This window comes from Schistocerca serialis, chromosome 4, assembly GCF_023864345.2.
Source record: "Schistocerca serialis cubense isolate TAMUIC-IGC-003099 chromosome 4, iqSchSeri2.2, whole genome shotgun sequence".
Taxonomy (NCBI): domain Eukaryota; kingdom Metazoa; phylum Arthropoda; class Insecta; order Orthoptera; family Acrididae; genus Schistocerca; species Schistocerca serialis.
The window spans coordinates 474824732-474850764 of NC_064641.1; the positions used below are offsets into that span (position 1 = coordinate 474824732).

A 26033-nucleotide genomic window follows, 5' to 3' on the forward strand; every position below is an offset into this window, starting at 1 on the left:
ATAAATACTCCCCTAGTCCTCATTTTTACATGAATCCAAATTGGTCTCCATGTAGATCATATTCAGTCGTTCACGGTAACTTTTTAAATTCTACATAGATGAGATATTTTTTCTGCCTTTAACACTAAACTTATTCTTCTGTAATTGCAAGTATTGTAAATCTGACATTTCTTCTTTTTTATGGATTGAAGGTGGCTTAATTTCCACAAAACCTTCTCGTAATTAAATGTTTCTCGTTTCCCTCTTCTGTTTCATTCCTTAAAATCTCTTCATTCTTTGACGGTGTTCCTATTTCCTTCGCTCTGTCCATATTTTCCCTGTTTTCTTCTTTTCTTTGACTTTAAATTTCAAGTTCAAAAATTTATTTTTGAATTGGTCCCTTTCATTCATCATTTTCCTACTGACTCCTGCTTGTTTTAGGTCTTCATATATTTCTTGAAACCAATTATTTCTTTTCCTATTTTTGTGTTTTTGATCTATTAGTACATCAAAAATCGTCTTTGTTCTATGTATGTGTCCTTAGGATGTTAGTCGACGTTTTCTGATCACGCCTGTGAGACTGTCTGTGTGTTCGTATAACTCCTCTGTTGGTCTCTTCATCTGTATACCATCTCTGTGTACTGCTCCAAAAATTTTCCTGAGGACTTAACGTTCTATTTTTTTCTGTCTCAGTGATGTCTGATGCTCCCATTGTGGTCGTTTTTTATGCATAAATGCTTCTCGTAGTACAACTACATTGTAGTATCTGAGTTTGGTCTGTCGTTAAATGTTTCTTTTATTGTAGTGCTTCCATGTCAGTTTGTACGCTTCCTGAAGTTTTTCTGTTCGTTCTATTTCGGATGTCTTACTTGATCTTCCTATTTGTAGATATTCCCCTAGATACTTGAATTTTTCCACTGTGTTAACCTTTCCTTAGTTGTGTCCATGGTTTGTGTGTTCTTTCCATGTACTGCATTTCCTCACATGATATCTGCGGATCAGTTTTGGCAGAGACTCATGTATGTACTCCTGACTTCTTGTGCTTCGTATCTATTGTTTCTGAGAATTTCCAGATCATCTGAGAACGCCGGACATTTTATGCTTGGCTTATATGCGCGTTTTCTTCCTAACTGAAAGCCCTTTACTTCCTTTTCCCATTGTCTCATAATTTGGTCCAAGACCATGTTGACTATAAGAGATGAGAGAGTATCTCTTGGTCCGACTCCAGTATATACCTTGAGTAATTCTGAGATTTCACCCACCAATTTTATTTTGGGCGTGGTGTCTGTCAGTGTTATGTACCCCAGTTTTTTCTGCGTATTCCATACTCTTCTAGTGTGTCAAAGAGAGTCTATCTGTCAATGGAGTTCCCGCCGGCGGTTCGAATCCTTCCCAGGGCATCGGTGTCTTTGTTGTTCTTAGCATAAGTTAGTTTAAGTAGTGTGTAAGTGTAGGGACCGATGACCTAAGCAGTTTGGTCCCTTAGGAATTCACACACATTTGAACATTTGTCAATGGAGTCAAAGGCCTTCTTAAAATCCACGAATGTGGCTACAGCGTTGCTCCTCTGCCTGACATTCAGGAATGTTAGCAGTTTCAATACAGGATCTTTATTTCCTGAAACCTGCTTAGTATTCACCTACTTTTGTATCAGGTTAAGGTCTAGTCTGTTGAAGAATGCCTTGGATACAATTTTGTATGTGCCTGCAACAATGAGATACCTGTGTAATTATTGGAGTCTCTCTTGTCGCCCATTCTGTGGAAGGGGTGAATCAACGCACGTTTCCATTCTTGTGGAATTTTCTCTAAAATCAATATTTCTGTGAGAATTTTATGAATTTCCTTTGTGATGGTTTTGTCTTTGCGTTTCCAGAGCTCGGAGATAATGCCGTCTTCTCCCGGGGCTCTGTTGTCATCTAGCTGTTTTATAATCTCCTCTACCTCTGTTATTATAAGGGGTTTAGAATCTGGATTGGTACTTTTTCGTGAAGTGTAGTTTTTGTTTAGGCTTCTCGAAGTTATCAAAGCGTTTTTTTAAGAAGTTTGCAGTTTCCTATAGGGGTATTTGTTTCCAGAGGTCCATCAATTCTTTTCAAGCAGGTATTTTGAGGCTGATAACTCTTTATATTTTCCTTAAATATTCTGTATAAATTTCTCATGTTATTTCTCTTGAAGTCTTTACTCTAGTTTTGTCGTATGACCTTTTCACTTTTCTAATAACTTTCGAGGATTTTTTCTAGACTTTCTAGAAATACTGTCATGTTTCTGTTGTTCTGTTATTGCTAAACTTGTTCCATGCCTGGATTCAACGTTCAATGGCCTGTTCACAAGTACCTTGGTGGTAATTTATTTGTTATTTCTTCCATGTCTTCGCAAAAGCCTTCGTCTTCTTGTAGTTACTTTCTGTTGTGACCGTTTGTCGGTGTACGAGCGTTGATGAGTGTGTATCTTTTGTTTCCTGACAGGAACCTTATTGTGAAGGTTTTTCTTTCATTGAATTGAAAACTAGGATTTTCACTATAACTGATTATCGTACTGCAAATCACTGTGGCAAACATTGTCGGTGATCCTCTTCTATCAGCAGGTTTTCCTTTGTATATTCTGTAGTTTTCTGTCTCGAAGTGATTTTCATCCGTGAAACGCGTCTCTTGTATTTTGTCGTGAAATTTTTCTAGTATATCTGCAAGCTGTTTAAGTTTGCGTAGTTTGACCAGCGTACTTGTGTTAAGTGTGCCAAATAGTGTTTGCGAAGAGGTTTTGAGAAGCTGTGACTCTTTTCCTTTTTATCGTGTTTCTGGTCTCCCAGAAGCCGGTGACAGGGGACGTCCAACACATTTACGGGACCTGGGGCAGTCGATGTTTTTCCTGTTGTTCAGTCATGATTTTTAAAGTTGAGGTTCGTTGTGGTGACGTCTGTACGAGGTCACATATATTAAACACTTGACTGTTGAGATCAAAACGTATTTGTACCAGCCACACCAACTTGGTGAATAGAAACTGACCAATATCCGCTGGATGCGGAACACTAGTGGGTTTACGCCTGTGTTAGTGTTTGGTCCATCCCGCTTATTTCATTTTCCAAATACCACCCATGTCTAATAGTCTTTCTCCTATCCACCACTTGGAGAGACGCCCCGTGGAGGATCGAACAACCCTACAAGGCGGTTCAACTGCTCCTACCAGTGCCATTTTATGCAACCCTTAGTGTTATATCTGGCCTTCAAAAACTGCCAGCTAGATTTTCATATTCTCTCTCTCGCTACAGTGTTAATATTACAGAAAGAATGAACAGGACATCATTGTAGGAAATTTAATGTAATTAAATTTTGTAACGGGACACGTTTTCGCTAGAGACCGCGGTTTTCGAGTTATTCAAGAAAAAAGTACAAAAATGACCTTCAAAAGTAGCTACAGTTCCCTTCCACACTCAGGCCCCACCGGTTAGGATTTCTAGTATGTAGTTCGTAACACTCCATCCTAACACTGTACAAAAATCATGTCACACATTCTAACTTTTTTGATCATCACTGAATGTCTTATTACGCCATCGGATTAGTCGAGCACTTACAAATTGTAAATTTCACTTTTATGTAAAATTTACTCAACTTTTTTTTTACTTTTATCACCATAAACTAAAGAATTACTGTTATTGTAAGGGTTAAGTTTGGATCGAATTGTTAATGTAATTAGTTTTACCGTAACGCTTCCACAAGTTGTTTTTCTTTCATTACCCTCATGGGTACGTTTAATTAATGATGCCAACGGAATAGCGGGCTATGTTGGTGGCGTAATAGAGTTGTCAATAGAGACGAATTTCGGGAATATTCGTGTAGCCGGAAATTTTTGTACAGTTGTAGGAGAGCCATGGACAATATTCTAGAAATCCTGACAGGTGACGGCTGAGCGTGGGAGTGGGGGTGCGTTGCAATGTAATTTTTGTCCGTTTTTCTCGAACAACTCGAAAACTACGGCCTGTAGCGGACATGTATCCCAATACAAACTTTAAATACATGAAATTTATTACGAAAAGGTTCTGTTCATTTTTCTGTTAGACTAGTAGTTTGCTCGTAGCGAGAAAGTGGTTTTGGAAGGCTTGATATAACATTGTGGGTTGGATAAAACACCATCTGTAGAGGCAGCTGAGTCATCCTCAATAGCTTATGGTGCAAAGAAATTTTGTGAATGATACGTAGTTTAAACTTTACAATTATTGACGTTATTGTCATAAAAGGTGTTCAAATGATGGTTCTGGGAATCGATACGCGCCGGCCGTTGTGGCAGAGCGGTTCTAGGCGCTTCAGTCTGGAACCACGCGACCGCTACGGTGGTGCAAAACGTTGTTGGTAGTCGCATTGACTTCTCGTTGAATTTTGACCTTCTGTTCATCAATATTGTGGGGATTGAATGCATACACTATCCTCTTTAAGTAGTGAACTCTTCTGACGCTAAGGGGCTACTAATTGCAGTGTGTATAATCTCGTAATGTAACGTAACTACGTAGGTGGTGAGACACTGAAAGCACGAATTCGATGAGTTCGTTAACACATGGTGCAGTCCTACTTCAGCATAACAATGCCGGACCACACAAGAGCGCTGCGACATCAGCAACGATCTGACGCCTTCGGTTCACTCTCATCGATCATCTTCCATACAGCCCAGGCTTGTCCCCATCCCGTTTTCGTCTATCAATAAACTGGTCACCGTTGGAAGAAACGTGTTGTCTATAAGGCGACTATGTTCAGAAATAAATATGTTGACATGAACAATAAAGGTGTGGAATATTAATAAAGTTTGTTTTATTTTAAAAGCTTTAATAGCTCTCACATGAAAAAATTGGGAGGCATTACTTTTTAGCACGCCCTCGTTTATCGGGTCTACATGTCCACCAACAAGGTTTTCGAGAGGCCATTTGCCATAATCAGCTCGTTTCGGCCTCGGTTTCTGTTTCGATGCGTCTGTCATCTCCAGTTGTTGCACTCGGTATGGTTTCAATTTTAATTCATGAACGCCACGCCAGATTGTATAGACAATTTGTTTGGTGATGTTTTTGAATTAATAGTAATTATCTTCCAGTATCTGTAGTGGCCTTTGGAATGCTTAAGACTTTCTATTTCGTTTTTCACTTGAAACCGAACCTGTTGTAGGTCATTTCTTAACTAAATCGTGTACGCTACTCTCCGATGGGGCACTAGTATTCGGAAGTTTTTCTACGAACGCTTGACGTGTTTCTTCAAACGACTAAGAACGAATCATCAGACTATAGCTACCCTCTCCTGGATTTCATATGGCATCTTACACAAGCACAGCTGCAGTCATAACAGTGCACTACAATGAAACGTATACTGGACTGACACGTAACAATACCACGAATGGCGTCAACAGCCAGAAATACACTGCTTGATAATTGTCCAGGAACAACTGACACTTGCTGCAGAACAACAGAAAATTGCTACGGAACACTTGGCCATTGACAGTAAAAGAAAGTGCAGAGAGCGGGACGTATTAAATGCAGCGAAGCCTGTCCACGAACGCTCTGCATGCATTCGACAGTTCATACACTACGATGTTTGATGGAGGTTGTTGTGGAGCCGATTAGTGAGACATTCCGTGTGGTATGGCAACATGTCTACAAGACGTCATTTGAGTGCTTCCGATCGTGGACGGGCTGTTGGACGGCTCGAAACTTGTCAAATTGTCACTACTGCGGCGACAATAATGAGTGTGTCCAAAAATGTCATCTCACGATTAACAAAGGTCGCTGGCGGTGAAAATGTCATGCAAAAGCTTGCTGTGGTTGCAGACGGGCAACCACACCGCAAGAAGATCGATACGTAGCCCAAGTGGCGAGAAGGAACAGGCGTCTCACTTGTAGGTAGATTCCTGCAGACCTTCCAGCCCAGCCGTTACCGGTACACTTGTCTCTGCGAGAACCATTTCGCAGCGTTTGAATCAGACTGGTTTGTATGCTCGGAAGCCTGTTGAACGCATTCCACTTCATCCACACCATCGTTGGGAAACAGTTCAATGCTGGAGGGAGCATGTACGTTGGGGCTAGAAACAGTGGTCTAGAATGATAATCTCCGACGAATCCCACTTCAGTGTGGCAAGCGATTCTGGCTACCAGTTAGTGTCGTGAGAGACAGAGGGGAGCACACAACAGAACATGTACTTCATCGGTTTGGCATAGGCGTTAGGGTGTGCGTAGGCATTACACACTACAGCCGAACACCGCTGCACTCTTTGCGCGAGGCATGGTGGCAGAACAGCTATACTGCAGTGAAATTATTCTTGATCATGCCAATCTATTTAGGAGTGCGGTAAGTCCAGACTTTCTGTTTATGACCGACAATGCCCACCGATATTGGATCGCTGAGGTATCGCACACACTGGGAAGTAAAGTTATTGGACGTATGTAATGGCCTGCGTACTCCCTGGACCTAATCGCTAAAGAACATGGCCGGAAAACTCTTGGCAGACGTGTTTCTCTATGAGCAAGCCCTCTTCGAACCGTGCAGAAACTAAAACCCGACTTTAGAGAAAAGTGGGACAATATCCCCCAAGGGCTCCTCAACAGTTTGGTAGCCATCATGAATAACAGGTGCAAAATGTGCATCAGTGCCCGAGAAGGACATATTCCTCACTCAGAGTCCTATATCGATTTTTATGCTGACGGTATGACCTGTGTCAAAATGGACGTTATTTATGTGTGATATCCTCCTTTCCGATGTGGCGAAATTTGTCCACCTCTGTTACGTATGTAATGGCCTCCAGTTATTCCTGTCCTACAATGCCTCTTTTCCTTAGCAATTGTCAAGCAGTGGAAGACAGTCGTGGGAGACTGTCGCTACCAATAGGGTCTTACGCTGCGCATTCTGTGTGACCGAATACCATAATCAACGTCGAAATGTATTTCGGATTTTAGTGTAGCATGCACTGTTCAGTTCACATGGCCGTGTTTCTCAACCCTTTGTCCTTTGGGGCACACCAACGTACATTAGAAACTTTCAGCAGATCCCTACAAGTGATTTTTTCCCTAAATGCAAAATGGCAAGTACAAAAAGTACATACAATACTTCTTAAATTATGGAACGACTGTGAGATAAAAGTTTATTACTGCAAGAAACTATTTGGCGACAAATTTTCTGTATGCGAGGTCTGTCTGTGACATAACGGGACTATGCCTTTAATACATGTTATTTGAAAAACACACACATATAGTTATCACCCCCAATAAACTCCTCTATGATGCAACGCTCCAAGTGAATTTTCCATTGCTGGAAACAGTGCTGGAAGTCTTCCTCTGTGAGCTCCTTGATGACGAGTGCCGTTATCACTTTCACTGCTTCAACGGACTGAAATCTTGTTCCTTTTAAAACAGATCTAACCTAGGAGAACAGATAAAGGGACGTGGTGGTAGGCGAGGCACGTAAGGTGGGTGACCTAACACTAGAATGCTGTACCTCTCTAGAAACCTCTTAATAGACAATGCGGTATGAGACGGTGCGTTATCTTGATTCGGAACCCACGACTTATTCTACAATTCTGGTCTTTTTTTTCTTATTTTCTCACAGCCTTGATCAAGAACCTCAAGATAGTGACGATAATTATAATTAACATTTGACCACCAGGAACCCGGTAAAGATGAACAATTCCATGAATATAGAAAAAAAAAATTCATCCCTTCACGACAAATTAAGATTCATCACATGTTATCACTCTTTCCAAAAATTAGAATCGTTTTCTGTGGTATTCGGAGTGTCAGTCCAGACATTTTCACGAGTTTCTTTTTGTCCTATAGTGAGAATTTTCAGCATCAGTTTCGTACGCACTTTTCTCATGTCAAATTGGTAATATAAAATGTGCCTTAAGCATTCTTTGTCAATTGCTACAATTTCAGCAATCGATGGAATACTCAGCCAGCGGTCAGTTCGAATCAGATTACTTGCTTTTTCGATATTTTCATCCGTTTTTGATGTTGAAGGAAGGATCGTGAGTCGTCATCAGCGTCTTCTCGACCTTCTTGAAAACACTTGAACGACTCAAAAAGTAGCGTACGTGGTAAACAGTCTTGACCATACACTTCTCTTAGTAACAGATAGGTTTCAGTAGCAATTTTCCCACGTTTCGCTTGGAACTTCATGACAATTTGTTGCTCTATAATTACACATATAATTTTTTCCGGCAAAACAAAATAGTAACTTTATTTTCAGCCATAATGGCAATGTTTGTGAACCGTGACTGTGTGGGATAATTATTTATTTCAAGTTTCTACTACCAGTCACTTTTTTTTTTATACTTAATCTAACATAATGCAACGCGTTTCGAACGTGTTTTGTTCATCTTCAGGCGTTTATACATACATACATAGAGAAATGTTACTTAAAAATAAACAGTCTTAAACTAGATTAATCTAGAACACTTTGTCCATTGTTTTATACTGTAGCTACTGGTGTGGCATTTGGGTGGAAGGATGTGATGTCTTCTGCTGGTTTTGTTCATTGTGGCTGACTATGTATATCACAGCCTGTATAGGATGCAGATAGATTTGCATCAGTTATGTGTTACGAAAATAGTGTGAAAGGCTTTTATATGACAGTTGATCACTTACAATTTCATAATCTTGCTGCTTCACTCCCATCACTGGTGTAATGGCGGAGCTGTTGATTGACATTACACTATTGCACATTATAATTATGTCACTGATTGCCATTATAATGTGCTATAATGTAATGCCCCCCCATGAACCATGGACCTTGCCGTTGGTGGGGAGGCTTGCGTGCCTCAGCGATACAAATAGCCGTACCGTAGGTGCAACCACAACGGAGGGGTATCTGTTGAGAGGCCAGACAAACGTGTGGTTCCTGAAGAGGGGCAGCAGCCTTTTCAGTAGTTGCAAGGGCAACAGTCTGGATGATTGACTGATCTGGCCTTGTAACAATAACCAAAACGGCCTTGCTGTGCTGGTACTGCGAACGGCTGAAAGCAAGGGGAAACTACAGCCGTAATTTTTCCCGAGGGCATGCAGCTTTACTGTGTGATTAAATGATGATGGCGTCCTCTTGGGTAAAATATTCCGGAGGTAAAATAGTCCCCCATTCGGATCTCCGGGCGGGGACTACTCAAGAGGATGTCGTTATCAGGAGAAAGAAAACTGGCGTTCTACGGATCGGAGCGTGGAATGTCAGATCCCTTAATCGGGCAGGTAGGTTAGAAAATTTAAAAAGGGAAATGGATAGGTTGAAGTTAGATATAGTGGGAATTAGTGAAGTTCGGTGGCAGGAGGAACAAGACTTCTGGTCAGGTGACTACAGGGTTATAAACACAAAATCAAATAGGGGTAATGCAGGAGTAGGTTTAATAATGAATAGGAAAATAGGAATGCGGGTAAGCTACTACAAACAGCATAGTGAACGCATTATTGTGGCCAAGATAGACACGAAGCCCACACCTACTACAGTAGTACAAGTTTATATGCCAACTAGCTCAGCAGATGACGAAGAAATTGAAGAAATGTATGATGAAATAAAAGAAATTATTCCGATTGTGAAGGGAGACGAAAATTTAATAGTCATGGGCGACTGGAATTCGAGTGTAGGAAAAGGGAGAGAAGGAAACATAGTAGGTGAATATGGATTGGGGGACAGAAATGAAAGAGGAAGCCGCCTGGTAGAATTTTGCACAGAGCACAACATAATCATAACTAACACTGGGTTTAAGAATCATGAAAGAAGGTTGTATACATGGAAGAACCCTGGAGATACTAAAAGGTATCAGATAGATTATATAATGGTAAGACAGAGATTTAGGAACCAGGTTTTAAATTGTAAGACATTTCCAGGGGCAGATGTGGATTCTGACCACAATCTATTGGTTATGACCTGTAGATTAAAACTGAAGAAACTGCAAAAAGGTGGGAATTTAAGGAGATGGGACCTGGATAAACTAAAAGAACCAGAGGTTGTACAGAGATTCAGGGAGAGCATAAGGGAGCAATTGACGGGAATGGGGGAAATAAATACAGTATAAGAAGAATGGGTAGCTTTGAGGGATGAAGTAGTGAAGGCAGCAGAGGATCAAGTAGGTAAAAAGACGAGGGCTAGTAGAAATCCTTGGGTAACAGAAGAAATATTGAATTTAATTGATGAAAGGAGAAAATATAAAAATGCAGTAAGTGAAACAGGCAAAAAGGAATACAAACGTCTCAAAAATGAGATCGACAGGAAGTGCAAAATGGCTAAGCAGGGATGGCTAGAGGACAAATGTAAGGATGTAGAGGCCTATCTCACTTGGGGTAAGATAGATACTGCCTACAGGAAAATTAAAGAGACCTTTGGAGATAAGAGAACGACTTGTATGAATATCAAGAGCTCAGATGGAAACCCAGTTCTAAGCAAAGAAGGGAAAGCAGAAAGGTGGAAGGAGTATATAGAGGGTCTATACAAGGGCGATGTACTTGAGGACAATATTATGGAAATGGAAGAGGATGTAGATGAAGAAGAAATGGGAGATACGATACTGCGTGAAGAGTTTGACAGAGCACTGAAAGACCTGAGTCGAAACAAGGCCCCCGGAGTAGACAATATTCCATTGGAACTACTGACGGCCGTGGGAGAGCCAGTCCTGACAAAACTCTACCATCTGGTGAGCAAGATGTATGAAACAGGCGAAATACCCTCAGACTTCAAGAAGAATATAATAATTCCAATCCCAAAGAAAGCAGGTGTTGAAAGATGTGAAAATTACCGAACTATCAGCTTAATAAGTCACAGCTGCAAAATACTAACACGAATTCTTTACAGACGAATGGAAAAACTAGTAGAAGCCAACCTCGGGGAAGATCAGTTTGGATTCCGTAGAAACACTGGAACACGTGAGGCAATACTGACCTTACGACTTATCTTAGAAGAAAGATTAAGGAAAGGCAAACCTACGTTTCTAGCATTTGTAGACTTAGAGAAAGCTTTTGACAATGTTGACTGGAATACTCTCTTTCAAATTCTAAAGGTGGCAGGGGTAAAATACAGGGAGCGAAAGGCTATTTACAATTTGGACAGAAACCAGATGGCAGTTATAAGAGTCGAGGGACATGAAAGGGAAGCAGTGGTTGGGAAGGGAGTAAGACAGGGTTGTAGCCTCTCCCCGATGTTGTTCAATCTGTATATTGAGCAAGCAGTAAAGGAAACAAAAGAAAAATTCGGGGTAGGCATTAAAATTCATGGAGAAGAAATAAAAACTTTGAGGTTCGCCGATGACATTGTAATTCTGTCAGAGACAGCAAAGGACTTGGAAGAGCAGTTGAATGGAATGGACAGTATCTTGAAAGGAGGATATAAGATGAACATCAACTAAAGCAAAACAAGGATAATGGAATGTAGTCTAATTAAGTCGGGTGATGCTGAGGGAATTAGATTAGGAAATGAGGCACTTAAAGTAGTAAAGGAGTTTTGCTATTTGGGGAGCAAAATAACTGATGATGGTCGAAGTAGAGAGGATATACTCGTAAAATGTAGGCTGGCAGTGGCAAGGAAAGCGTTTCTGAAGAAGAGAAACTTGTTAACATCCAGTATTGATTTAAGTGTCAGGAAGTCATTTCTGAAAGTATTCGTATGGAGTGTAGCCATGTATGGAAGTGAAACATGGACGATAAATAGTTTGGACAAGAAGAGAATAGAAGCTTTCGAAATGTGGTGCTACAGAAGAATGCTGAAGATTAGATGGGTAGATCACATAACTAATGAGGAGGTATTGAATAGGATTGGGGAGGAGAGAGTTTGTGGCACAACTTGACCAGAAGAAGGGATCGGTTGGTAGGACATGTTCTGAGGCATCAAGGGATCACCAATTTAGTATTGGAGGGCAGCGTGGAGGGTAAAAATCGTAGAGGGAGACCAAGAGATGAATACACTAAGCAGATTCAGAAGGATGTAGGTTGCAGTAGGTACTGGGAGATGAAAAAGCTTGCACAGGATAGAGTAGCATGGAGACCTGCATCAAACCAGTCCCAGGACTGAAGACCACAACAACAACAACAACATAATGTAATGTCAATCAACAGCTCCGCCATTACACCAGTGATGCGAGTGAAGCAGCAAGATTATGAAATTGTAAGTGATCAACTGTCATATAAAAGCCTTTCACACTATTTTCGTGACCCACATAACTGAAGCAAATCTATCTGCATCCTATACAGGCTGTGATACACAACCACAAAGAAGAAAAACAAGCGGAAGACATCACTGATTTCGATTTCTGGCCAAACACTGCCCCCCCCCCCCCCCTCCTTCCACTCAAATGCCACGCCAGCAGCTACAGTATAAAACAATGGACAAAGTGTTCTAGATTAATCTAGTTTAAGACTGTTTATTTTTAAGTAACATTTCTCTATGTATGTATGTATGTATGTATAAACGCCTGAAGATGAACAAAACATGTTCGAAACGCGTTGCATTATGTTGGATTAAGCATAAAATAAAAAGTGACTGGAAGCAGAAACTTGAAATAAATAAAATAGCAGCTCTTGCACAAAGGAAGGCCACGGCCACACTGATTTATTTTCAGAGGAAGGCCACGGCCACAGTGATTTGTTTTCAGGCACCATTCGATTGAGAAGGCTTCAAACGCCTTTGCCACTTATCGTTCATACTTGGCGCGTGCGTACTTACACTGTGACAGCATCATTTTATAGCCACCCCTCGCATTTTACCTTTTGCAGATCGGAAGACATAAAATATCTCGCGACATCCCTGACAGGTATTCGCGACATGACGGTTGAGGAACGCTGCTGCAGGGCGTTGCTGGGTGGTGCGCGAGCCGGCTCTGGTGAGGTTTATCCGAGAGCCCCGGCGTTCAGTCGGCGGTGAAGGCGCTTTTGTCCTTCGCCAGCAGCCAGGGAAACTCAGCAGTCGCACCCCTCGTCTCTGCAGCACATTAGGGCCCGCTTCAAAGGATTAGCACGCCCGTCTCAGGCCGTGGATGCCCCAGTACCTCTCTCCCCAGGCCGAGCTGCGAAGAGCACTCCGTCCTCCTTCGCTGTATTCGCAACGGGCTAGCTCATCTGCACGCTCACCCTGGTAATTTGGAAGCGTGTTCCGAAGCGAACGAAAACCGACCGAGAGGTATATTCACGGTCTGGAAACCTCTTGTTAGGTACCCCGTGTGGCTTGGTTAAATCTCCCGACATCCGTGTAACAGTTAATTAATGAGCAGTCTGTCGGCCTGTTCACTTCATGCTGAGACTAGACAAAAGTCAATAACGTTGTTAAAGTCACCTCTATAAGTACGACTCACGTGACTGAAATTAACTTTGTAGAGCAACCTGAGACCAAAGAAAATCATGACATTTAATCAAACAGGCAAGGAACTTTTTCCGACGGATATAATATTCCATCATCTTTCGAAGGTGCATCGGAACTTTCGGCTGATAAGTTTACACCCATCTTCGATGTGGGTCGCTGGAAGAATTTAAAACACTCGACACAAAAACGTGTAGGTTCATAGATTTCAACCTACCAAAAGTAAAGCAAAACAGGCATAGAGTCAATAAACCAACAGTGCTTACAAAACCATATGATTGATTATTTGGGTGACGTGTATTGGAATGCCAGGTAATGGAGGCTCAGATGTGAAATGAGGAGCTTCTACGATTTTTCTAGCTGAAAATCCTCTTCACACTATCACAAATTGTCTGGTAATTAGCCGGCCAGTGTGGCCGTGCGGTTAAAGGCGCTTCAGCCTGGAACCGCGTGACCGCTCCGGTCGCAGGTTCGAATCCTGCCTCGGGCATGGATGTGTGTGATGTCCTTAGGTTAGTTAGGTTTAAGTAGTTCTAAGTTCTAGGGGACTGATGACCTCAGATCTTAAGTCCCATAGTGCTCAGAGCCATTTGAACCATTTTTTGTCTGGTAATTGTATTTCAACACTATCCTTGACCACTGAATCGCGATGGGATGAAGCTGTGAGCACTATCTTGACTTTCCTGTAATCCATGGTATGGCCAGTGGAAGCACGGTGTTCAGCCATTGCAGATTTTTTGGGCTGTAGAATGCGGGTGTATCACTGGTGTTCGATGTTCTTTCACGCACAGTGTGTTTGTCCCATGCATATATGATACATGAAATGCAGTATAATCTTTGTAAAAGGTGCACAATGTGGCGAGCCTCCCTTTTGGGTGTCAGATATGCTCGACCGTGACTTTGATGACGAGTATGCCTGCCCTTTCCTCCCCATGCAATCCAACATCGAGACGCTGTCACATCCTAATGTCCCACAAATCTGGATTTGACACGACATCCGATCAAATGGAGATCCATAACGAGGCCCCTTCCAAACTCTATCAAACGCAAACTCACTCAATGATATGGGCAGAAGTCTCATTTTTCCAAAATTCAGGAGAAGCTATGGCGTCGAGATAAAGTTGATAAGTGATTGAGGGAACAAGAATGGCACAACGATATATTACGGACATGTGTTACTTCTCATGTGAGAATATTTTGGTGCCACTTTTCAACAGGACAGTCCTCGTTCATACATGGTATCTGTGTCTCTAAATTAACTGTGTGGTCTTGAGGTACTCCTGTGGTCTGCAAAATTCCCAGATCTGTCCTCGACAGAACATGTGTGGGACCAGATCGGACATGAACTCCAACCCTGTGCCAGTATCCACAATGTCAAGGATCAGCTACAACAGATGTGGACCGGCTTGCATCGGGAGAGGATACTACGGATTCATGACACACTTCTCAACAGTCAGTGCATGCATTCAGGCTGGAGGGGAGGATGGGGTGCAACGTCATACTGATAGGTAGGCCCATACTGTCAATGTCTTTGTAAATCTGACTCGATTTTGTAAACACTGAAATAACACGACATACCCTCTCAATCTGTGACGATGGATTCCGTTACAACCTCCCCTGATGGTTCACTTTTTAATCGTATGTGACGCAGTGTACTTCATTAGATAAATCCAAATCAGTCACCACCAATTCTCTTCACTGAATAAAATAACACAGCATTAGAGGCTTTTCCGGTCTAACAGTTTCTTATAAGGTTCTCGAGTGCAACATCGAATGTTTCCTGTGAGACTTTCGACTTTGGGATTTTCTATGGAACCACATTTGCGGCAGCTGGCTTGAAATACGCAGGTGCTCATACGGGAGCTGTGGGAACATGAATAGATCTCACGCTCAGAAAACCCAGCCAAAGAAACGATTCCGGTGAAAGCAGTCATATGAAACGAGGCACTACTCCGGAACTCCATAATACGTCAGTTTTTCCGAGACGAAATTTATTAAGTCAATATTTGAAGACTTCCAAAATGCGGATGTTGCGATCACAGTTGCCTACTCATTATAAAAAGTCGTTCTGCTCATTGCTGAGCGGCGTGACCCCATCATCCAAGCGTCTCCATCCCGGACTGTTACCAGCTTTTCTTGCAGCCTACTCAAGAGGTAGACCGGATATCTTTTTTGATATGATCCATTCACTTGTCACTGCTCCTTCCCTCGGTCTCTTGTCCTCGATCTTCCCTTCCACGATTATTTGCTCTAGATTGCCTACATATCTTTTCACAATATGGCCAAAGAACTGGATAATTTTTTGGTTGACACGAGAATAAAGGCGCCTGGAAGTATTTAGTTGCTAAATAAAGGACACATCTGTTCTGCTTTCGGTGCATTTTGTTTGCAGCATACAATGCCAGCACCAAATCCAAAATGCATCAATATGCGGTTTATCCCTGGACCAGAGGATCTATGCTTCGCAACGAAATAAGAAGACGGAGAGAAAGAGTGTTTGAAAGGCTCAGCAGAGGAGCGAGATATACGTTAGATAGTCTGACTGGGCCCCAGCGATGCTAACGAAGAGGCGACTCGGAGCCCCTTCTATGTGTATGGTAGGCTGTGAAGTTTGGATGGGATTTGTAATCCTTACCACATGTCCGGTAACTGGATGGATTTGAGGAATGATAATGCCCAGCCAGGGCATATCGCTTTCATAGGACCTTAAAGGACAACATTAACTGTTATCTTGCGTCAAGTTTTCCATTTGTATGTCTAGTATTCTTGACCTCTGTTCCTTACTCGTAGTGATTATTGGAGTCCATGAACGTTCGCCAGATCGTATATACCGGGTACTTATAAATAAAGGACACCTAGTCACGGAGGTGCAATGTAGGCCGGCCGGTGTGGCCGTGCGGTTAAAGGCGCTTCAGTCTGGAACCACGTGACCGCTACGGTCGCAGGTTCGAATCCTGCCTCGGGCATGGATGTGTGTGATGTCCTTAGGTTAGTTAGGTTTAATTAGTTCTAAGTTCTAGGCGAGTGATGACCTCAGAAGTTAGGTCGCATAGTGCTCAGAGCCATTTTTTTTGCAATGTGGACTGTAATTATTGTATGGCAGCGAAACGTGGTAGATATGCTAATGCCTTAATGAGAAACCGATTTACGCTGGAAAAAATTAGTTCAGTTTTGGCCACCAGGTGCAAATCTGGCGCTGTAACTGTTTGTGTAGCCCGCATCTCGTGGTCGTGCGGTAGCGTTCTCGCTTCCCACGCCCGGGTTCCCGGGTTCGATTCCCGGCGGGGTCAGGGATTTTCTCTGCCTCGTGATGGCTGGGTGTTGTGTGCTGTCCTTAGGTTAGTTAGGTTTAAGTAGTTCTAAGTTCTAGGGGACTGATGACCATAGATGTTAAGTCCCATAGTGCTCAGAGCCATTTGAACCATTTTTGAACTGTTTGTGTGATGGTATGACATTCGCGCTGTCATTTGACAAACCTTAATGTGAGTGAACAGTATGGCTGTCGAGAAGAGAGACCGTGCCCCGTCAGTGAAACTGCTGTATGGGAACGGCAGCATTACAGTGTAGCATTGACAGAGTATCCCCGACAGCGAGGTCTAAGGAGCGGCCCGATGACATTAAACGGTTTCAAAGGAGGTCATAATGAAATCTGGAAACATGGCTGAGCTATGTGTGGCCACTGTAAGAGGAAGGCGCCATATTCCGTCGGAAGTTATTGCCGAGGTTGCTGTTGTTGTAACTGACCATGCTGCATGTGATCTGGGCTGTGATCAGTGTTCGTGCAGTGTCACAAGAATTGTCCATCTCATGGTCAACAGTACTGAATGTTTGCGGTCAATATTACAATGATAGCCGTACAAGATCCAGACGGTGTGGCAACTGAAACCTTATGGCTCGCAGCAACATTCTGAATTTGCTCTTCGTTTCCTGGCACGGATCGAAGTTGATGACATGTGGCCGGACAATATTCTCTGGAGTGATGAGGCACATCTTGCAGTACAGGGAGCAGTGAACACACACAACTGTTGAACCACGTGTTACGCAAACAGAACCACTAGAGTCGCCATAAATGAATGTGTGGTATGGACTCGCAAGCATCTTTATTCTTGGTCCGTTCTTCTTTGAAGATAATGCACCTACAGTGCCTGTCAGGTGTACAGTAATGTCCACAAGTTATCGAGGCCTTGCTACACAGCGTGTGGTTCCCGTTTTAAAAGAGCACGACTGTGTGGAAACCAGTTCTCAAGCAAGATAGTTAATAACAAAATCAACATAATGTCTTGCACACTTGTATAACCCTGTCCGTCCACGTCCCGTTCCTAATCCATTACATATGGGAACATTTCTACACGTCTTTTAGCATTAACAGCTCCAGATTTGCACTTGGTGGTCAAAAGTGCAACTAATTTTTTCCAGAGTAAATCGGTCCCGCAATAGCGCATCATCGCATCAGCATATCTACCGAGTTTCACTGCCATAAGATAATATTAAAGCCCACAGTGGACCTTCTCGAGTAGCTGCACCTTAATTGTAACCAGCCAGCTCTTGTAGGAGGGAGGTCGAATTCCGTAACAAACAATTTTCGTCAAGCTGAGACGTCTTGTCTGTCTGTCTGCAAGACAGGATATGAGTTCTGTTTGCGAAGTTCTTTCTTTTTCGCTATGTGGGTGGAAGGGGGGGGGGGGGGACAGCTGCAGCTGCTGTTCCCAACCCCTTGCTCTGTGCGTGCCGCTGTTCGAGTCCCTAATAGTAAAAAGAAGAAAAGAAGAGCGCATTGCAATAGAAGTAGTCATGAGTCTGGTTTGAAGATTTCCTGTGCTGGGAAGTCGATAAATGACGTCGTAAATTCGATTTAATTTATTATTCGCCTTCACATAAAGCTCCTGTCGTTTACGAGATACGGCTGTGGAGTTTCGTGTTAAACGGTAGGTGCCGGAAACTAATTGCTGCGGCTATTCCTGCGTACGTTTATAGCAGTCGCTCGGCCGACTCCCCGCAAATTTTCGCCATCAACTTTTAAGTTGGCGCTGATGGACGGCTGGAAACAAAGGTCGCATCGTGACATTTGACTTCCTCGTGGCCGGTGTACGTGCTATTTGTACAAGGCAGTTTGACTGACGGACGAACGCAATTTGCACAGTGTATCTCCCGCTCAATATGACCTCGCTCTGAAATTGATTGCGTGGCTGAACGTTAATAAAAGAAATACATTTCTTGTATTGGTCCGAGATCATTGAGAGTGAAACCGTTTAGATTGCTTAATATATTTCTTTATTTATTACGACTGTTTGGCTACTGCCATTATCAGATCAATATTTAGAAACTGCAAAAAAAGATTCAGTGTCTAAACTTTTAATACTGACACTGAACATTGTTTTGGAAATCGTAAGTTTTGATCTCATGGTGGCAGTAGCCGAAACGGTGTAAAGAACAAAGAAATATATTAAGCGATCAACGAGTGACTAATAACTAGAAAACATCGTATTGAAGGGCGTTGGCAGGTGCAGCGCTAGAAATTCGTCAGTACTAGGATTTTCGATGAGTCCTAAGCCCCCACCACTATCAGGAACCCTGCAGTGAATATTGCCCAGTCCAAACATTGTATTACTCGCAAAGCGTATTGAAGGCCTGGTCAGGGTGTCAGCGCCACAGTGTTTGCGCCCGACAAACAGGGAGCGGAGGCAGGAACACAGCTACAAGCGGTACGCTGTCAGGCGCTTCACGTCCATACGCCAACACCCTGACCAGCACAACAATTAAACACTGACTGTACTTTGACAATACTCCTCGTATACTATGACAATATTTCTGCACAGTGTACGAATCCACGTTTGTCTGAATAAACCACTGGCCGCGTTATTTTTGATGCTTCATGTAGAACGCTCTTTTTAAAATCCATCTAGTCTCATTTGCATATATGACGACTAATCTATCTGACACCTTTTATATTCAACTCACTCATACAGAAGAATTTTTCTCTAAAGCCTGATTAAAATTAATTGTTAGCTGACATGTACCGCACTGGAGCAGGTTTCCCCCAATCAGAGCGCTCAACGTCACGCCAAAAGTTTTCGTCGTTGCCAGACTGCTGCAACATTTTGTCAGTGCACGTCGAATTAACTGTCTGGCATTCTTTCTTGATAGTTTGCAGGGCCGGGGAGAAGCCAAGACTTGGGGGTGTAGGATGTTTATAATATATTGGAAGATGAATAGCAGCTTGTACCTACAAAAATGTTCCAGTTTCAACCCTACGAAAACCTGGGTAATACTGACTTTTAAATCATTATCTTGAAGGATAAAAAAGAGACATTCAGCTACACTGTATTTTTCCCCCCTGAGAGCAAGGGGTATGGGCGTCCTTGTCATTGGTTGGTAATGCGACAGCTCGTGTAGCCAGTGTGAAGACTGTTTCAGGTAACCAATGAAAGCGGGATATTATAGTTTGCTTTTAATGTTGAAATTGAAATTTCACTGTGCCGAGTTTTCTCGTACAGATTAGCTACAATCACCGTGAACCAAGCAAGCGTGATTAATAGTTCTGCCGAAGATTGTTGACTTCTCGGATACATTGCACTCACGAGGGTATGGTTGTGTTTGGACATAAATTTAAATTGAGGGTTGCGAAATACGTCGTCTGCCGCAGTTATGTAATGTATCACTTAAATCAGCTGTTGACAGAACATTTCGAACTCTGGTCACACCTCACGGCCGCCGCTTCCAACTTTCCTCCGCTTTACACCACCTTCTAAGTAACAACACTTTTGAAGTGACTCAGCGTGTTTGAGTGTCGCCTACAAACGAGTGATGTTCGACAGCCATTATGGCAACACTTTTGCTGCAAGTGACTGACCTCAATTAACAGTTTTAATAAGACTATAGTCTCATTGCTAGCTTTTACGTAATGTTCCTTAGGACAAGAAGTTCGAACTTGGTGTTTACTTGTAAGTATCGTTACACATGTTCCAAAACGCCGTGCATAACAACGAAAAAGGTAGGGTCAAGTGCTTTGGATAGCCCTTGGGCTAGGAGCCATTTGTAAAACCCACAGACGTACCGTCTTACTATAATTATCCTGCAGCACATGGTCAAAGTTATAAAATTATACACTTCCTTCAGCTTTGGCAAAAGGAGCAAATCAGTTGGTTTTTTCTGCATTAGATGTGGTTTACGGTGCGTTTAAGGGGATTACGAAGGTACCATTCAGTTCATGGCCAGTTCCTCAGAAAATCCGACAAAATCCATTTTCACCATATTTTGCCATCAGCAGTGGATATCTAAATAACTAACCGCAGCACATAGATCAAATTCTAGCGATATATTTTCTAGGCATTTGTCTTGAAGCGCCACCTCCACGTTTTCAAAAATCCTTATCCGTTATCGAAAAACATCACAAAAACATGGTTCTTGGATTCAGAAACCGAATCGCCGATTGTAAGACGGCTACGCACAGCAAAAGCCTGAAATTATTCCGCTATGTTCCTAAGATCCCAATCTGGAACAGCCTTGAAAATTTTCTGGATATTTTTACGCGTTTTAGAGATACAGAGGTTGAATGTTACTCTATTTGTTCACGTAAAATACCTACGTAACATCCGGTGTGAGGCGAAAAGTAGTTTAAAAGTGACTTAGCATTGAGAAATATGCTGTTAAATGTCTCCTTTATCATAAGAACATTTCTGGGGATCCCATGTTGTAGTACTGAAGCACATGCGAAATTTTTGTACGCGTAAAATTAGTTTTGACTTCTTTCCATTTCACATAAGTAAATTACACAAATCTTATTGACCCTTGTAGTTATTTTCATATGAGTGACATGCTCTGCTGTAGCAGGGAGAAGAAGGGGACCGGTGGAAAAATATTCTTTTGGAGCTCAGAAAATGCGAATATGCTCCTGTTTAAAAGGCTCTGATTGGAATGTGGGGTACCAGCTGCCTTATTCTACCTTCCTCAGCTCCTTTATAATATTTTTTCCAAATATTTTCCTCGTGTTCCTTCAGATTGGCTCTTGAGTAATACTGATGATCTCAACAAGTTATATATATATTTCACCATGTGAACCGAAATCAGCAGTCTCCAGTTAAACGACGCAGCAGCAGACTATAAACTGGATGACCGTATGAACAACGCAGTGCTTTCCTATCACGATCACGGAAATTATCTTGGAATGGCTGTTATAGAACACTGCCTAACAGGAAATATTTCGTGAAGAGGTTCTTGGAAAATAGACCTCCGAAACAACCTTATCCAACAATCTCTGCAGTACTAAACGGGGAGCATCACCAGATAGGCTTCGAACTTCTGCGCTCGGAATAATGATTTCTGCTGCCGAATACTGTGCTCCGGTGTGGTTGAACACCACTCACATGAATAGGATAGACACTCAGCTCAAGACCATCATGAGAAACCTTTCCTAGATCATAAGCACTACTCTGCTGTACTAGCTTCTAACGCACAGCCACACAGCCCCTCCTATGTTACGAAGACGGAAAGCCCAATGAAAGAAGATTCCAAAATATTGAATAATCTTCAACTTTTATCCATGAATATATTCCCGGATTGACAACAAACCGACTCAGTTTCAGAAATCCACCCCTGCGACTGGCCCAATAGCTTTTTGATAGCAACTTCACCACTGACAGCAAATGGTGTGAAACCTGGAGTATGAATGATCCATCTGAAGTACGAAATCTTGTTGACCCTCTGCAGAGGCCCGATGGCTTTGAAAAGCCGCTGATTGAGTGGAAGAACATAAATCGCATCCAAACAGGACACGGAGTGTGTGTGTTTACAACCTGCAACAACTGGATTAAGAACAGTCCGCAACAAGCTCTGACTTCGGAGCACCGAAACAGACCATCTGACACATTATCGATGAACGTTAACTGAGATCGCACCAGCGTGACTTTTTCATGGTTCAAATGGCTCTAAGCACTGTGGAACTTAACATCCAAGGTCATCAGTCCCCTAGACTTAGAACTACTTAAACCTAACTAACCTAAGGACATAACACACATCCATGCCCGAGGCAGGATTCGAACCTGCGACCTTAGCAGCATCGCGGTTCCGGACTGAAGCGCCCAGAACCGCTTGGCCGCAGCGGCCGGCACTTTTTCATGACTTCACCGTATGTTTTGACGAGACAAGGAGACTCAGCACCATCATATACCAACTGTTTGTTGGTTTAATGCATCATTTATAATCACATCTTGTATTTTTTATTCTATTTGTGCGAAGATGTGTTCGTAAAGGCTGTGTACTGCTGTACTTGATAATTGGCTTAGGACCGAAATCATGATAGTAATTTAAAATAAAAAAGTTGTGCGGTGAAATGGTGGAAATATCATTGACACATTATTAAATGACTGTGGTCCAAACACTGAAAACGTTATCACTGTCAAGGAACGTCCACTGCGGTGGCTGTGACACTTACGTCGTGTGGACTCTCCGACTTCCTCTCCGCACACTGCTTCGTGAGATAACTGACGCCAAGAGACACCCTGGAAGACCTGCTTTGCGCTTTAAAGATTCCGTCAAGCTTGATATGAACGTATCTAACATTGACTGCGACAAATGAGAGAAGCTCGCCGAAGACCGCAGCAGATGAAGGAAACTCATCATCCATCAAGAATGGCAGTAAGTTCCACGACGGTGTCTGGCTCAACAACTTAGCAGCGAAACTAGAATGTAGACAAACCCCTCTGACGAATCAGTTTAAATCTCAGAAGCACCCCGCTCAACATCGTGTCTTAGCTGCTGTATAAAATCGACTTGCCCAACTTGAATACTTTGCTTGTGCGTTTCGACACATTTTCCTCGAGCAGTCTCGTTTCCTTCTCCTCCTCATCATCAATAAATTTTCTGATGTTAACAGAAAATCGTCGCGGCTTTCCACAAAGATTTCTGCGTGATTGTTTTCATTGCGTGCACTGCGAGATAACAATGTGCACTACTCTGAACTGGAATGTGGCTCTGCTCAGTAACGTGAAGGAGTTAGTTTCCGCAAAGGCCGAGCCACGCTTCGGTTTGTCAGGTAATAACCAGCGCTGGATCGTTGCAGTATGCATACATAGGTCACAAGGAAGGTAGCTGACGCTTGCCGAAAATCATTTAATGTGTATTTTAATTAAGTTGGGATCCAGTGGATGCCTATGTGCGCAGCGACCGTTGAGTATTTAATTTCAAAGAAGGACAGCAGTCAGTCGCAAAAATCCGTAATTTACTGCGGCAGATCTAGATTTCAACTATAACATAGTCATCATCCCTGCATTACCAAAGAGTGATAAAGGTCCCAATGTGTCTGAGCATAAACATATGACAAAATGACACTAGCCTTTACCTAGCATGTAAAGATGAGCATAGACACATGACAAAATGATGCTAGTCCTTATATAGCATAGCGTCATTTTGTCATATGTTTATGCTCAGACACGTTGGAACTTATGTCACTCTTTGGTAATGCATCGATGTTGACTAAGTTATAGTCGAAATCTACATTTACTGCAATAAATTACGAATTTTTGCGACCTTCTTTAAGTTTATATAACAGGTACTCCGTGCTTACCAAGCGAGGAAAGCTTCTGAGTTAAACGATTTTGGAAAACAGCAAATCAGCTTCTTGACACTATCGCGTCAACCATAACGATTCAGGAACGCAAAATTGCGAACCAATGAATATGCAGATTAGCTATTTGCTGAAGCAGACACGCTTTTCCTAAGACTTCCACTCCAAACTCCTTACTAAGAATGAATAATGCGATTATTGCCTCTTCCTGTAAATAAATGGAACCCTCCCATTAATGAAGTTTTGATCTCAAGTAGACTAATAAGTAGTTTCGTTTAAATTTTACCCACTCAAAAAATAAGACGCGCGGCAACGAGTTCGGCTCTGGATGAAGTGCTTCTTAATTAAATATCAATCAAATCGCCAACATGATGGGCTTCCGTTCTAAGAAGTGCTTCTCAAGAACTTCTGAGAAATCGGGACTCAAAGGCTTACGAGCCCGTCAGGCAACAGTCTAAGGCGGCAGACTAGAAGGCGGCCCGTACTGTATTCGAGTTACGTAATTTTATTTCCACTTTTTCTAACCTTACATCAAACACATGTAACATTTCAACGAATCATATCTCTTCGGTGCGGGACAATAATAATGATTATCACTGTGGAGCATTCGTGGCGAGATGAATCGAGGTGTAATAACGAATCATGATGAATCGATTCATTCATGGGAAAATGGGACAGATATCATACCGGAATATACATGCTTTGAATAAAACAGAAGTGATTTCTGGCCTTCCACAAGGTAGTGTTACAGGCCCTCTGCTGTTTTTTATCTATATAAACGGTTTAGGAGACAATCTGTGCAGCCGTTTTGGGTTGTTTGCAGATAATTTTGTCGCTTACCAACTAGTAAAGTAATCATAAGATCAAAATAAATTGTAAAACGGTTTAGAAAAGATTTGGCAGGCAAAGCGTGAAGTCATCCACATGAGTGATCAAAGGAATCCGTTAAACTTCGGTTACATGGTAAATCAGTCTAATCTAAAGGCCGTAAATTCAACTAAATACCTAGAAATTACAATTACGAACAATTTAAACTGGAAAGAACACAAATAAAATGTTGTGGGGAAGTCAAACGAAAGACTGCCTTTTATTGGCAGAATACTTAGAAAATGTGACAGGTCTACTAAGCAGACTGCCTACGTTACGCTTGTCCGTCCTCTTTTGGAGTACGGCTGCGCGCTCTGGGGTCCTTACCAGATAGGATTAACGGAGTACATCGAGGAGGGTAGCACGTTTTATACTATCGCGAAATACGGGAGAGAGTGTTACGGACATGATACAGTATTTTAGGTGAACATCATTAAAACAAAAGCGTTTTTCGTTGCGAAGGAACCTTCTCACGAAAGCTCAATCACCAACTTTCTCCTCTGAATGCGAAAATATTTTGTTGACACCAGCCTACATCGGGAGGAATGATCATCATAATAAAATAAGGGAAATCAAAACTCGCACGGAAAGATATACAGCAGGTGTTCGTTTATTGCGCGCGCTGCTCGAGAGTGCAATAATAGTGAATTATTGTGAAGATAGTTCGAGAAACCCTCTACCAGGCACTTAAATGTGATTTTCAGAGTATCCATGAAGATGCAAATGTAGTATGTACACTCTGTTTGTGACACAGAATATGTTATAAAGTCCTGTGACCACAATGAGTGGTGTAAGGCAAGGAAATTCACTATCCAGCCTTATGTTAACATAGTCTTCCTAAGGGTTTTAAGAGATGCAGGAACCTATACAAGGTGTAGTATCCTGTATAAATCATATTAGCTGCTGACACACGCAGATGATATTAACATAACTGCAAGACTGCCAAGAACAATAAAGGTAGCCTTCACAATCCTTAAAAGAGCAGTTATATAGATGAATACACAAATAAAAAGAAAACTTTTACGAATGTAACTAAGAGATGTTATCCCAATGAATCCCTATTCGTAGAAATTGATTCATTGACATTTTGCGTAGTTTCACTAACTAGAAAGATGTCAGCTCGAAATCCAAGATTGTCCGCTAACAGGGGCTACCACGGCCTCAGTAAACCTTATAAATGTCAGTTGCTGTTCAGGAAAATGACAATTATGATGTACAAAATTTTGGTGAGGCCGCAGCTAACATACTGTCCTGTATCCTGGACACTAACGAAATTCGATTTGAAAGACATATCTTGAGAGAAAAATCGGACCAATTGAAGAAAATTATATCTG

The 26033-nt window shown here is 42.2% G+C and overlaps 2 protein-coding genes across 2 annotated transcripts in view; one reads left to right on the plus strand and one right to left on the minus strand.

The window, feature by feature from the left end:
• LOC126475150 (GTP-binding protein Di-Ras1) overlaps positions 1–26033 on the plus strand; it is a 1323975-nt gene that overhangs the window by 187180 nt on the left and 1110762 nt on the right. The gene's annotated exons all lie outside the window — the stretch shown is intronic.
• LOC126475149 (pancreatic lipase-related protein 2-like) overlaps positions 1–26033 on the minus strand; it is a 429898-nt gene that overhangs the window by 22037 nt on the left and 381828 nt on the right. The gene's annotated exons all lie outside the window — the stretch shown is intronic.